This window comes from Silene latifolia, chromosome Y, assembly GCF_048544455.1.
Source record: "Silene latifolia isolate original U9 population chromosome Y, ASM4854445v1, whole genome shotgun sequence".
In the NCBI taxonomy this organism is placed as follows: Eukaryota; Viridiplantae; Streptophyta; class Magnoliopsida; order Caryophyllales; family Caryophyllaceae; genus Silene; species Silene latifolia.
Window position 1 is genome coordinate 172,252,673 of NC_133538.1, and position 10,235 is coordinate 172,262,907.

Consider the following 10,235-nt stretch of genomic DNA (forward strand, 5'->3'; position numbering starts at 1 on the left):
ACAATGCATACAGATATTAAACTTGACAACATAAGTGCAATAAAAACAACATGCAGACACAGATATGGATGCATAACCTCCCCAAACCAAACCGTACAATGCCCTCATTTTACCCAAAAACAGGGAAAGGAAATGCAAACTAAAAAGGAGAGAGAGTGGAGATGCGGAAAACTTACAAGATATACAAAGTAGGGACCTCCCCAAACCAGCCAACAACGTGGGAGGTCGCAAGCAGCTGCCAAACACCGTAACAGGAATCTAAGCAAGTCAAAAGCAACTCGATCAAGAGAGAATAACGGTCGATCGAGTGAAATGGGCATCCTAAACAGCTCGATCGAGGAAATGGGCACTCGATCGAGTGGTCATCTTTTAGCAGGCACTCGATCGAGTAGAATTTGTATTCGATCGAGTGAAATCATCAGCAAAAGGTTCGATCGAGAACAAAAAAGTACTCGATCGAGCCATCTTCAGTATACTCCTGCAAAGACGCAACAAAACAGCCCGCAAAACTAACAAAACAAGCATAACTGATATAGTCTATGGTACGGAGACCAATTATTACAACTAAAAAGAAATGTTTTAATAAAACAACTAAAAATAAAATCTCCGGGTTGCCTCCCGGGTAGCGCTAGTTTCAGACAGGTCCCAGCTCGACCTTCTTTTCTTCGACAGCTGCTCCAGTCAGTCAGAATCAAAGCAACTCAAAGCTCTTAATAGTAGATCGTATAACTGCGCATGTGCTACACAAGAGCATAAGTAGCACCAAACTATAATAGCAACATAGGAAAATAACATGTATAAACGTTTAAGTCTGACAAATTTCCTATGAGAACTCCTAAATTTGTCAACAAAATAAAGGAGCTCGGGAGCAATTAGTAACAATCTAGGGTGCCAATTCAGGTTCACAAACTTCTGACAACAAGTACGGTGAAAAACTGTTAAATTAATCGTCCAGCTAGGAGGGGGTATAGTATTAAAATACGAAGCATGAGTCAAATGAGGCAATGTACTATTTAAACAAACAATAATATAATTATCATCAACTACCTCGGTGTGGTCGCTCTCAATGATGGAATCATTGACAAAGGAAGATATTACCTCTTCCGCGCTAGGAGCAATCACCAACTCAACTGTTTTCTCATCACCCTCCTTAGTGGAATCCGTCCCGTAAATCGCAGCCTCAAGCGCATCCAGCTCGGCCTTGAAAAGGGGAGATTCACCATAGCCATTATCTTCAGCAAAATCGTCATCTAGAACAAACCCACATGACGTTTTATTGCTGACACTGGCCAATTCAGTCGATCGAGTAGAAATGTTACTCGATCGAAGACTCTCCTCTTTATTTTCACTCGATCGAGTGCATGAAACAGCTCGATCGAGTAGTTCCTCTAAGCAGCAGTTCGATCGAGTGGAATAAAGTGTTCGATCGAACAATTCTTCAGGTAATTCACTCGATCGACCAATATATTTCACTCGATCGAGTGATTTTTGCTGTACAGTGCTGAAATTCTCGTGTAAGGCATCATTATCTAATAGAACTTTGTAATCCGAGTCATAGAAATCATCATCAGCATTAGGCAACACGGGTTCTTCATGGGAAAAACCGCTCTCTGCGTAGGTAACGCAGGCTTCCTCTAGTTGCCTAATTTTCGACTCAGCAGCTAGCTGAGCTATCTCATACTCGAGCTCATCAATTTGCGCACGAACTTGTCTATCATATTCTTGCCTTTTGAGTGCAAGTACCTTCACCAAAGACATCAACTCAGCAAACTCTTCTTTCTGTTTATCAGGAGGAGGAGCTTGTTGTTGCGGTGGCCAGATAAATGGAGGCTTTTGATAGCCTCGCTGATAGGATAGATGTGGCGGCACAACTACAGAAGGTTGACTAGCTCGTCTACGCTGCTTAAATGCGTAGACCTCGTCATTCTCAGCTAAGCAAACAGCTGCATTGTGCTCAGCAGCACCATATCTCCCGCAGTAAATCACCTGCTGCGCCATGTAATGGAACATAGGTGACGGGTCAAAGGTACTCAAGCCTTCCCTTTGACGATCTTTTACCTAGAACTGTCTAGGTAGGACCTATAGGGCCTATCAAAACAGCACTAAAGAAAAAGATTAGAACGGCCTCAAGGGATGAACACCTTGAGGCTAAAAACAGACAAAATAAAACAAGTAAATAAGGTAGTTGCCTCCCCGGCAACGGCGCCAAAATTTGATACTATCGTTTGCGTACCAAAAATAAATACCTAGATACTACTAACAGAAGTCAGCGGTAAGTAGGGTCGATCTCCACAGGGAGGCAGTTACTATCTACTTGTCTATTAGGTCCGTCTAAGGTCACGATCGGGGGTTTTGATTTGTTTGAACTAAACTAAATGAGATTAAGGAAGAGAATTAAGGATAAGAGGAATTAGCAAGAAAGAGAGAGGGAACTAGGATTTCGGGTCATCAATGAACGTCAGTTAATCGCAGTTAAGGTCACAGATTGGTCAATGTGTCGGTCTAAGGGGCAGTGAATATCTCCTTCCGGTCTCAATTCGCCCTAAAACACAAATAGCTTAGCTTCCGCCCTCACTACGGTGCCCTAATGTTCGCTACGAGTCTCACCCTTCCAACCTTCCGGTCCAGGTCAAGGTTTACTACGATAAAATGACTAATTGCGTCGACTCAATTAGGCAGAAATAATTAATTGTAGCGATTAACAGCATAGACATAACCACAATAGACGATCTTTAAACCTAATTAGCAATTAACAAACATTCATCGAATCCCCTAATCCTAGCAGGGAAATTAGCTAGACATGAATAGAGAGAAACAAGAACGAGGGATAAAAGTGTATTAGGCATTAAATAAAGAACAAAGGGAAAGAGTAAATTACAGAGATGGATCCGTAAAATAAAGCGAAGAACAAAGCAACAGAAGAAGAATAACGTCTGATGGTCCCGGAAAGAGTTACAAATGACGTCTCCCATTCTTATTTATAAGAAATAAGATTTTTATTTGACCTAATAACGAATTAAGACTAAAAAGCCCGAGCCCAATAGCAAACTACTCGATCGAGCCCTTTTAAACTGCTCGATCGAGCAAAACCAAGCTAAAACCTCTCGGTCGAGTACTTTAGGTACTCGATTGAGCACTTATTAAATAGGCACTACTCGATCAAGTAGAAAAAAGAGTCGATCGAACACAATTGTACTCGATCGAGTACTTTCCAGCGCACAATTCCTGCTTCGCGCACTGAACTTCAAACAGCTGCCATTTCTTCGTTACTTGGGCAAACATGGCGATTCCGGTGGCGTTGGAAAGCTAAGAGGACAAGATTTCATCTCAATTGGAATCACCTGAAAATCAGTTGTAGAACTCGAGATATGGCTCTTCAAAGTAGGCACTAACAATTTGAAGTTCTTCCTTTGCTCGCCCAGCTAACTTAATTTTTTGCGCATCTCAAAATAGTAGTCTTAAGGCTCCGACTCAACTCATCTCCTAAATGCATTCATAAGGACATGTTTTAGGCTTGATTATGCTCCTTTCCGGTTCATTCCTGTAAATAATACAAGAGAAACAAAAGTAGACAATTCGGGGCATTTCGTAGCATAAAACTACGATAATTGCATAGAAATACGTGCATAAAAAGGCCTAAAAGGACTATATAAGCACGTATCAAGGAGAAAAGGACTGGCTCAGGAAATGGGGATGCACGGCCTCTACTGATGGCCAATATATTAGCTAGCTTCGTTTTTGCTTGTTTCATGCTTATGTTATGGTTTGTATGAGTATTAGCATTTCTTGTTAATACTCGATATAGCTGTGTTTGGTTGTAAATTTGGACGGTGCTTCTATTTTTTGATATATATAATATCTTACATTTCAAAAAAAAAAAAAAAAAAAAAAAAAAAAAAAAACTGCTCAATAATGACTGAAGTTGGATTGGTAAATCTTGGAATCCATGCATCAATGTAGCTTATTCAATTGTAATCGTATTAAATTTGAATTTCTTTTCTACTTAACACCGCTTTATGGATTTTTGTTGTGGGATATTATTGAGCATAATGGAACATTGGTCATGACTTTTGGTAACCTAGTTAATGAATATCAAAAGCTTCTATTTATTTGGAGTTAACCATTACTAAGAGCATATTTGGATTTGATTTGATATTTTCGAGGGCTTGTTTAGAAAAGTTTACAATATCAATTAGAAAGAATAGTCTACATGAAAGTTGTAATTACAGACTTCTCTATCAAATTTTATAGCCAAATCGAAATGATTATTCTAGAGAGTTGTTTCACATCAAAAACAGCCTAACATGACTAGACTTGAGACCTTATGCTCTCACACAGACCCCCTTACCATTGTACTAATAAGAACCCCAACTAATATGTTATTAAAAAAATTTAATTTAATTTAGAGTGTTTATTTTCCTAGTACACTTTTTACTCAATGCAATACACATTTTTCAAAATTGCCCTTCCTATTTCCAATCCTCTTATTCATTTCTCCTCCCTCATTTCTCTCTTTATCACTAATAGTATGTATTAAGAAAAAAAAATTCATAAACATATTGCAGTTATACTTAGAACTCCCAACTTATGTATTCCATAGTACATTGAGAGGAAAAGGTCAAAAACAAAAAATGTACTATGCAAAAGTAATGCCAAATTTCAAAACCACTGGTCCACCGTGTTGAACACTCCAACCACCAAACTTCAAAGCCACCCGCCACTTCATCAACGACATACACTGTGAAGCATACTGCCAGGGATCGACCCACCAGCGCCCCAATGTGTAACACCCCCATATTCAGAGGAGCCTTAACTAGGCCTTCCTTAGCATATAAGGGCATTACCATCTCGGTTGCCCGAGGATAGTAATAATCAAATGTCGATAAGAGAACTATTATGTTATAATACAAGTGAATTAAAATCAACAACGATATAAAAGATAAAACTCAAAGACTACTATCTAAAGCTATCGAATCTCGTGAAGACTCATCCCTGTCCGGACTCCAGCTATCAACAACATCAACACCTGCTAAGACCGACTGCTCACCATAAGGGATCACGGCAGACACATAACAAACAAAACAACCACACAAGGTCAGTACTGAGATGAGACACGACAAAATAACCTACAACTATCAACACCATACGACGCTATCAATCTCACACACAATCACAATAATCCAAACAACCTCTGTCACTAACTGTCCACTGGACCAGCCCTGCCAGTGGGGGACCGCAGCCGTACCCACCAAATCTCCGCTCATCTTACCGAGCGATAACCCTGTCCATTAATCTGCACATCCCCTTTCGTGACGGGTTCCACGAAGGGCGAAACTAGGGCGTGAAGCCACTCCCGCAAGTGACCCCACTCAGCCGAGGATGCACCTCGCGAACCAGAGACAAACATTCACAGACAGCTGAAACGTAACAACCAACAAACTGTATGTACCAACCAACTGCAGCATACATGTTGCCACACAACGCAGCCATAACGCAACAACAAAGATACGACGATCGACACACTAGACTATCTACAGAAACTGAGTAGGCGAACCTACCTTTAAGCAACTGCAACCAATCCATGCCAAAATATGACATATCCAGCAATCAAGCAAAGCCTATAACCACAACACAACATCTATTACTACCAAGCAAACCCTAACTGCAAAGATGAGGATACGGATGATGATTATGACATACCTATAAGGAGAAACCCGGCAAAAGACCGCTACCCGACTCAAGTAATGCTCTCCTAAGGCACAAGGATCCTCAAAAGGCTTCCATGGAGGTTTTATGGTGAATGGGAGGGAAAGAGGCGACCAAAGGATAGGAGGAAAGTGGCGGAAATGATTTGCGGATTTAACAAAACACGATTAAAAACCCTCGCTGAAAACTCGATACTCGATCGAGTTCCCGACATACTCGATCGAGTGTCCCCCGACTCGATCGAGTAACCTAGCTACTCGATCGAGTAGCCTCTACTCTATCGAGTACCACTCTTAACACGTAACTCAAGATAGTTTTGGCACGCACTTCTAAGAACTATTCCCGCTCCCAAGGTCAGTCAACGCTGGTCAAAGGGTCTCTAAAAGGGCGGGTATTACAGTCTTCCCCCCTTAAAAGAACTTCGTCCCCGAAGTTCAACTCACCTATCTCCACACATAAGACACGGGAAAACACGACATCACCATCCTTCCTACTCGAGTCATTACCCCCCCGGAAATACCATCCCCCATGTCATCATCATCACTGTCTACCGCTTTATTCATAACGACTCTTACTACTATCATGCAAACATTGTCATCATCAACTGTCACTCTATATGTGTACATCAGCTCCTACAAACTATCATATATAAAACATCAACCTAGCAATACGAATCAGCACAAACAACGATCTCCCATCATATGATAACAACTATCAACCCGAAACATATCTCATATCAACTTCATGCTGCACAACTGACACCACCGTGTTACTCATTAATTCATTCTATTAAGACACCTTGCACCACAACTAGCTCTTTATGACCGTCAATAAAACATACTATCACATTCACTTCAATGGACTAAAGTAACCACTTACACTTCATATAAGCAATGTGATCAAAGTACTAGAAAATTTTGTAATTAAACAACAAGACATTATAAACAAACAATAACATAATTTCAAAATCCACCTTTTTATTTTGCAACATTACTCTTCCCCTCTAAAAAGGAACTTCGTCCCCGAAGTTCACCACCAAAATTAGCACACATATTATCCATTACTTGCTTCATAACATAAATTAGAACCATATTATTTATTATGGACATTACTCGCTAAGCATATACTCGTTAATTTATAAATCATACACAAACCACCAGAATAACTAGCCGCCGTCGATAAAGCATGCTAATATCGTGTGCACAAACGTATGAAAAGATGTAACTTCGATGGATAGATAGTAATATGGCATATGTAATATTAAAACAACAAGAAACCGTCACCACTTCACTACTTATGACAAAGATGCATATAAAACCCAAGCGCAACGTCTAACATATGAAATTAACGGTTCAAAGGTGTTACTACGCACTAATAACCACATTAAACCTCAAACGTGCAATTATAAAACAATTGGACACTTTTAATCTTTGAAAACTTCCTGTAACAGTGCTACTCGATCGAGTATGTAGTGGTACTCTTTCGAGTGCCATGCTACTCGATCGAGTGTCTTGGGTACTCGATCGAGTAGCCCAGAGATCAGAATGCTTTATTTCTTTCCTCTATGCAGCTACTCGATAGAGTACGGGGTACTCTGTCGAGTACCTACAGGCCAAAATGCCTTATGACCTGTCATAAACAAACATATATATACATAGCCGTCACATAGCTTGGGTCGGGATGATTTCCCGACCCCAAAATCAACCCTGCAACAATGTTAAGTAACAAATCCGGCCTTATGGCCAACAAAACAAGTCCTTAACCAAAGTTTCAATGAAAACAACTACCAAGATCTAACAACACCACCACCAACATCTACTACCAACGACCATGAACGAAGATAGAAACAAGGAGCATCACTCCTCCTATTGCTGCTGCTGCTGCTGCTCAACCATCACCTCATCATCACCACCACCACCTCCAGATGTACCCGCTCCTGATGAACCAATACCCGCATCTACTCCTGCTCCGGCTCCCGGACTCACGTACCATGGGGTCAAGCCACCGTAGGCAAAGGACTGAGGTGTCCCCCATGTCGACTGATCCACCCCGTAGGAGTGGAAAACCCCAGTATAGTCCCCTACTCCACTCCACCAAACCGGATGCGGTCCCTCGGTCCCTATCCCCTGAGTGTACGCCATCTCGTACATATTCCTGAGTGTCAAAGTAGATGACACTCTCTCTGCTAAGTAGCTGGATCGCGTCTCCAGGGTGTCAAGGTAAGGGTAGCACGGAAAAGGACGTTGCTGCAGCTGAGGTGCTACCGGCTGTGGCCTAGTCTCCGAGGTCCTCTCCCTCACTCGACGGGGTCGTCTCCCCAACCTGGGTCTCTCCACCACAACCGCCGCGTTCTCGCCCTTCGTCGGCTCTGGCATCACCTCGAGAATCGTGTCGTCGATGAGGTAGGTCTGCAGCTGTCGTGGTCTATCAACATCCTCCTCCTCTTCCTCATCATCAGAGTCCACAGCCACAACCGCCGGCTCTAAAGGCTCCGTCGGTGGGAGGTGCTCAGGAGCTGGAATCTTCATCCAACTCATGCCCCACACCCTCCAAGCTAGGCTACCGTCAGCCAAAGTTCTCAACCATTTCAGGTCGAGATAGTAGTCACAGTCCATGGTAGGCACTGGGGTAGCCAAAGGTACGTAGTCCGAAGAAGCCTTAAAGGAGGTTAGCTTTTCAGCTAACCGAGTGGCGATAGCGCCACAGCTCAAGTACCGCGAAGAAGCAGTAGCCATCAAGGCAAGGGCAGCACAGACGATGGGAGGAGCATTAAAGACCACTTTCCTGGCCCGCTCCGGGTTGAGGTAAGACATCAGAAGCAACACCTCATGATTATTCAGTTTACTGATATCCTTTCTGTCATAAAAGAGGTTCGAAAGAGAACGGAGACAGACCCTCAAGGTAACATGCTGAACATCATTAATCAACATGTTGCTTGAGGTGGGAGCTGGCTTTCCGGTCAAGCAAGGCATTAGGCGGCAGACACCGCACTCAGCAGGTATATCAGTGATAGAATCCTTGGGAGGCTTGGCCAACCCAAGGTGAGACGCAAACAGATCCATAGTCAACAGAAAACTAGTGTTCATCAACCGAAACTCAACGGTCTAGGCAGCTGGGTCATAACTAAAGGAGCTCATAAACTCCAAGGTAAGAAAAGGATAAGAGTGTTTCCTTAGCCTATACAAACCCGTAAAGCCCAAAGTCTCGAATATGTGACGGACATCCGTCTCTATTCCCAAATCCTCCAACAGTGTAGTATCTATACACCTCGTTGGTCTCATCTTGCGTTTTTGCAATTCTACAAAACGCTCTCTCTGTTTGAAATCTACAAACATAACAGAAGGGTACTCCGGAACTGCAGGTACCACGAGTCCACTCCCTTCCCCCATCTCAGGTTGGGTAACTGACACGCCTAAAATGTCGCACTAAAAGACGGCCAAATTAACAATTTATATACCACTAAACACACTAATTAGCACTAATTGTAAACTAGTAAAATAGCAAGCAAGGGATCGAACCCAAGAGAAGATGGGTTTTGCAAAAGTGAAATTAAAAGAGTAATGAGAACAATTGTGACAACAATAACAACAAGTAATTAAAAGGGGGGGTTTTGGGTTGAGTTTTAATTGTAACAAAAACAAGGCAAATTCAAACAAGAGTGCAAATCAAGTAAACAATCAAGAGTTTAAGATGGAAATTAATCAATATTAAGAAAGACTTAACCCGACTCAAAGCATGGCACTTTAGTTGACAAAACCCTTCAATCAATCCTTCAATTATATATTATCACCCTATTTTGAAGATAAATCTTCTAAATCTCCTTAATAATGGCCAAATGACAAGGAAATCACACTTAATCAAATAACCCAACTTATCAATTCTACCAAGTAGAAATCACATACATTGGACAAATTAATAAGAAGATATGAGCACAAGAGATTCAATAGGGGTAATTAGACACAATGAAATCACAATTAATGCCCAATTACAAGTTAATCCTTTACTTGCTAATTAAGCCAAGAAGAAATCACATCCATTAGCATAATAACAAGGTGTTGCAAAGATGAGATTACAAGGAAATCACACTTAATGATCTCAACAACAATAAATTAAGGAACTTGATTAATTAAGCAACAAGGAAATCACACTTAATTACTCAATATAAACAAGGATTCCAAAATTCAACCAATAAACACAAAAGGATTAACAATGATAATTAAAATTCAAGAAGGATTAAAGGATCTTACAACCAAAGTTTAAGCCTTGAGCCGGATTAAGAGAGGAGATTAGTTCTCCATAATTAGATCTAATACCCAATTCAAAAGATGAAAATATTCCCAAATTACAACCTTGATTAATTAAAGTGAACAAAAGATGCTTAACCTAACTGCAAACATTGTATTTATAATCCCCCGTAACCTAGTAATTAGTGGGCTTAATAAAAGGGAAGGCCCGTAACAAAAACGCTAACAAACGCCATCAAACCCAGAAAACTCGCACGGTGCGAGTTTTGGAACAGGAAACTCGCA